This window comes from Ipomoea nil, unplaced genomic scaffold (genome assembly GCF_001879475.1).
Source record: "Ipomoea nil cultivar Tokyo-kokei standard unplaced genomic scaffold, Asagao_1.1 scaffold1576, whole genome shotgun sequence".
In the NCBI taxonomy this organism is placed as follows: Eukaryota; Viridiplantae; Streptophyta; class Magnoliopsida; order Solanales; family Convolvulaceae; genus Ipomoea; species Ipomoea nil.
The window spans coordinates 1391830-1397829 of record NW_017618004.1 but is presented as its reverse complement, the minus strand read 5'-3'; positions in this window follow the sequence as shown (position 1 = coordinate 1397829).

Below are 6000 nucleotides of genomic sequence, written 5' to 3'. Positions count from 1 at the left end.
TTTTCTGTTATGAGATTATGAATTTTCTGTTATGCGATTATGAATTTTCTGTTATGAGATTATGAATTTTCATTACATTCATAATTTCGGAGTTTCGGACATTCATAAATTATGAATTCATGCATGCACATTCACTTTGGAACCATGCCTACATATTCCCGTCCGAAATCACGGACATTCATAAATTATGAATCCATGCCTGCACATTCACTTTGGAATTTTCTGTTATAAGATTATGAATTTTCTGTTATAAGATTATGAATTTTCTGTTATGCGATTATGAATTTTCAGTTGTGAGATTATGAATTTTCTGTTATGCGATTATGAATTTTCTGTTATGAGATTATGAATTTTCATAAAATTCATAATCTCATAACAGAAAATTCATAATTTGATCAGTAACGCGCCGTTAACTCCACATCCGCGATTTTTATTTTTTTTTGCCTAAAAACGACGTCGTTTTGACTTGTGTTCACCATTCTCGGTGAACACGATTCCACGGCATAATTTGCGATTTGCATATACATTGTACATGAGCTAATCACGAACTTTTTTTTTTTTTTTTTTTGAAAACAAGCTAATCACGAACTTAATTCATATACTACAATTCTATTACAACACGTTTAGTTCACGGAATGAATTTTGAGGTAATAAGAATGTTATTCCATAAAGAATGAAATAGGCAAGGAATATAATAGGAATTGTATTCTATTGTTTGGTTCGCGGAAGGAATAGACTTTAGGAATTATATTACAGTGTTTGGTTGATTTAAGGAATAGAAATGAAATATGTTTTAAAAGACATAAATACCCTTTTAAAAATATGTGATGGTGGCGGTGGTGGTGGTGGTGGTGGTGGCAGCGGTGGTGGTGGTGGTGGCGGTGGTGGTGATGGTGGTGGTGCTGGGGTGGTAATGGTGGTGGTGGCGGTGGCAGTGGTGGGGGCGACGGTGGTGGTGGTGACGGTGACGGTTGTGGCAGTGGTGGTGGGGCGGCGATGGTGGTGGCGGTGGTGCTGCTGGGTGGTGGTTTTGGTGGCGGTGGCGGCGGCAATGGTGGTGGCGGTGGTGGTGCTGGGGTGGTAGTAGTTGTGGTGGCGGTGGCAGGGTGGGGGTGACGGTTGTGGTGGGGGCGGCGACGGTTGTGGCGATGGTGGTGGTGGCGGTGGCGGCGATGGTGGTGGTGGCGGCAGCGGCGGCGGTGGTGGTGGTGGTGGTGGCGACGATGGTGGTGAAATAGGATAAATTTATATATATGATAAAAAAAAAATTAGGTTAAAGAAAGAGGTAAAAAAGAAAATAGATTCTAAAATATATTCCTGAGCGTTCAGTAATAGGCTAATACTAGGGGGGGGGGGGGGGGGGGGGCTAGTAATATCTATTACCTTATTTGAGGTAATAGGCTATTACTAGGAATATTATTCCTGGTAATAGAAATTGTTACCAAACAAAGGAATATGCCTATTACTAGGAATGCTATGCCATTCCCGGCCTATTTCGTGAACCAAACGGGCCATTAGTAATATATCAATTGTTATACCGTGCACCAGGGCGCACATAGCAATGTGCACCCCGCGCCTTACAAAACGACGTCGTTTTGTTAAGGTTGTGTGAGGAATTAACGCGACGAAAATGTATGTGTATTCAGTTATAAAATTCTGTATTTTCAAGAATAAAATTCTGTACATTGGAAAGAAAGAAGTACATCAAGGAGAATGCTACAATGACTAATAATCTGTACAGACGAGATGGTTGAAAGTTTGATAAATTAACTCCAAAGTCTCAGGTTTGAAACTCACTCTTTATAGCTAAAAATTCTCATGTTTCGAATATACAGAATTTTATACTTGAAAACACATAATCTTTTTTAAAATGATAAAAATCCCCTGTTTTGACATATGCTTGATCTCCAAGATAACTTCATGCAATCTCGTTTGCTTCTCATTTCTTCGTATGAGATTATCCAGTATGACTTCTTCTTTGAGTTGGGCGTGTGGGCTTGTTTAAGTATACATATCATATGCATACATCTCCTTCTTTTTCTTAGTATATTTTCCCTTTTTCTATGTTTGTTAATTTTTCTTTCATGGTCTTTGACAAACCTAGACTCAACAAATAAAATTGGGGATTCTAAAATACAAATTGATATATCAAAATCTATTACAATATATTCCTAACACTCATATATATATATATATATATATATATATATATATATATATATATATATATATATATATATATATATATATATATATATATATATATATATATATATATATATATATATATATATATATATATATATATATATATGATACTGCTAATTTTACGTAAGCAATATGAAATAACTCAAGACCAACTAAAGCAAATAAATGTCTTTATTGATCACGGTAGAGGCCCTAAGTACAATCTACTTGGTTGCTCTGAGTACCGACTGACTGCGGTCGGGATTCTCTAACAACAACCTATCGATCGTCCAAAAGTCCCTCACACTGTAGCTACTGTGGGTATTTATAGCCGCTATGCCGGGGACAGGATTCCAGCCGTTCGGCATGTCCTCCACGTAGCCACCACGTGTCACCCTCCCGGGTGCCCTGCCTGTCGATGTGGAGAGCCGCCACGTGTCCTCCATCAGCTCTCTCGCCAAAGGGCTACCGCTCGGTGGTCGACATCATCGTTCGGGCAACTCCCGGTCGGACCCCGACCGGGTTCTTCACAAGGAGCCCGACCTGCTACCTGCAAAGACAAAGAGAAAAGGACAAAGGCATCTCGGTCGTGGTGAAGCTATGTCGGTCGGGATATTCCCTACCAAGAGCCCCCCAGCCCGGGCCTTTTTGACCGTCCGGGAAAAAACGGGACGGGATGAAGAAGCCTAACCGTCGGCCACTAAACCGACCGGCCAGCTGTCATTCCTTCCCTCACCACGTGTCGGCCACTGCCGGCCTCGGAGTCAGTGCGGGTCGTGTCACGCAAGTGGATTGGTTTCTCGCCTAAATGCTCTCCTATAAATAGGCCCTTGAGGCCTCCATTTGAACTTTCCTCACTCTTTTGCTTCAGTCGGTACCCTCAGAGAGTCCCGAGCAGATCACCTTAACAAGGCAGTCGAGCAAGGAAACCTTCAAGCTTTCAACCGCAAAGTTCCTTCATTCGGTAAATTCTCAACCCCTCCCTTTACTTTGCGCTTTCATTTATAAGTAGAACTGGTAGGCCAACTAACTGTCCCGGACGTCTCAAGTCCCTTACTAACCCCGACCGACCTTTAGGTAGATCGAAATGACGGATTCTGACAGCCAGAACGCCTCAATCGCGGACTATGACGAGGAGGTCGAGCACCTCAGCGACGAGGAGGTGGACATCATGTCCTACTCTCCCGAGGTCACCCACCGACCGGCGCCGGCCCCCGAGCGGGCTTCCGAACAAGACAACGCGTCAAGCTCCTCTGGGTCATCGAGCTCCAGCTCAAGCGGATCGGGGAGTTCCGGCGAAGAGGAAGAAGGAGCCTCATCAGGCAGACAGGGCTCCCCGCTCGAAGGCGTTAAGGAAACGCCTATCCGGGTGGTTGGGGACCACCCGGAAACTGCTCCTTGAGGGGGTGACCGGGTAAATACTCCCGAGCCGGCCGAGGAAAACACCGCTGGGACGAGCGCACCAGCCGCAACGGAGTTCGAATTCTTGAACAGCGAGAATGTCGAACAACAAATGAGCCGATTGACCAAAGGTGAAGCGGCTAGGATTGCTGAAAGGCTCGGAGGTCGGGTGGAATTCGACACGAGCCGGAAGTTAGGGAATGTCATCGATCGGCATCGGGGCAAATGGATCGGATTGCATTACGACTCCCTGATGGCCCCGATCGCCATTCCCTTCACCCCCCTCCTGAACGCTTTCTTGGCCTACTACCGGGTCGTCCCGGCCCAGATTTGCCCCAACGCGCACCGGATCATAGCCTGCTTTCCGCAGATATGCGCTCGGCATGAGGCCGCCTGTACGATGGAGTTGTTCAACTACATCTACCAGGTCAAAGTTCTCCCGGGCAGCTATGGAGGCGGGTTCCTAATGCTGCAGTCTCGAGCGAACATGTGCGCCATCAAAGGCCTGCCCGGGAACAACAGAGGATGGAAGAATAAGATCTTTTCCATCAAATATGATCCTTGGATTCTCCCGGTCGACCGCGCTTGGAGCACCCACTTCCGGAAACAAGTGGTGTCGGACGAGACACAAGCGCTCAAGGAGACGGTCGCTCGGATCTCGAGCGAGCTGCACGAATACACAATCTTCTGAACGGCCGAGAGTCTCGAGGCGGCTAAACTCCCGCCCCCTACATACGAGCTACAGGAAAAATATCTGCCCGTACCCATGGGCGTGACGGTCGCCAAGCCGTCAAGGCAGAAGAAGAAAGGTTTAACCCGAGCTACTCTTCCCGATTTAACTTTATACCAATCGATCTAACTTTTTTTGTTTGCAGCCATGGCAGAGTTTGGTGATGAAGATGTCCCCCTTCCCCCGCCCGCCAAGATCTCCCTTGGCGGCAAGAAGAAAACGAAGGCGAAGCCAGCGGGGGAAAAGGAGATCCCCTTGGCCCGACCGCTAAGCGCCTCGACCGTGACGACGACCGAGGGCTTCGTCGTGGAGCCATCTGATGTCCTAGTTACCCGGGTGGAAGTCGCCCGAGGTAAGGAGAAGGTGCCCGCCCGGACCGTAACTGAGGTCGGCGGGATGAAGCGCCGCCGAGAGCAGCGCAGCCCGAGTCCTTCGACCGGGCGCAACAAGGACGACCTGTCCGTGCTGGCCCGCATCGGCAAAGCCGGGCCAGCCAAAGAAGACCTGGGGAAGATGACCCCGACCCAGGTAGCCGAGAGGATCGGCTACGATCTGGCCGAGGTAAGCCTTCTTTAGCTATTCATCTTTTTGTGCAAGTGTCTTCGACCGGGCTAACCCCGACTGTCTTTGTCTTTGCAGATCTCCCGAGCGGCCCAATTATTACAGGGTCGGGCCATGCTGGCCGAGGAAGCCGACCACCATAAGAAGACGGCCGCCCGTCGCCTTCTGGAGGTTAAAGAGCTCCAAGCCGAGCTCGAGAAGGCTCAAAAGGCCTTAAAAAAGAGCGACGAGGACCGGGTCCTGGCGGAGAAGGTTGCCCATCGGGCAATCGAGGAGGCCAAACAGCTGAAGGCTCAGCTCGGTAACCCGAGCGAGTTGGCGCAAGCGGTCTTCAAAGACAGCGACTCGGGCTCAGCCTTCCTCACAGCAGCCCGGGGGACAAAGGTCGGGGAGGATCTGATCCTCTCGTTCGGGCGGTGGGCCTTCAAGGCCGGGCAACGGAAGATGCTCGAGCGGGCTCGTACCCGGATGGAGCAAGCTCTCGAGGGGGAGGACCCTCAGCTGGTTCTCTCGACGCTGCCCCCGGACTTGGCCGATCCCGGTCCTTCTCCCTTCAGCCCCAAAGAGAAAACAGCTGAGCAAGGCGGGTCTTCTGCGGCCGCCGCGAGCGAGAAGGAAGCTGCTGGAGCTCGGGAAGCGAAGAAGTAGGGATAAGCTTCTTCTGTTTTTTTTTTTGTAAAGGGACACTGATCGGGAGCCCGGTCCCGAATTTGTACCGGGCGCTTTTGCTTATTAATAAAATTAATTTTTTTGTCCAACTTATCCCGTTCGTCTTCGAGCACACACTGATCACCATCGCTCGACCGCCCGGCCTTCAGGCCCGGTCTTGCAATACTCGACCCTGCTAACGCCCGACCTTAGGGCCTTATGGCTTGGTCGCACATCTGAGGTTTCGTCGTAAAATTGGCCAATCCGACCGAGTTTACCCGATCTCCAGGCCTTGACGATTTTTTGAAAGTAGATTCGTCATAATATTGACCTACCCGACCAAGTTTACCCGGTCTCCAGGTCTTGACGAATTTTTCGAAAAGAAGTAAGCCCCCCGGTCGGGATATACCGAGCGATATGGGCCTATCAACACTTCATTTATCCCAGCCCCCACACTATTGTGCACTCGAGGC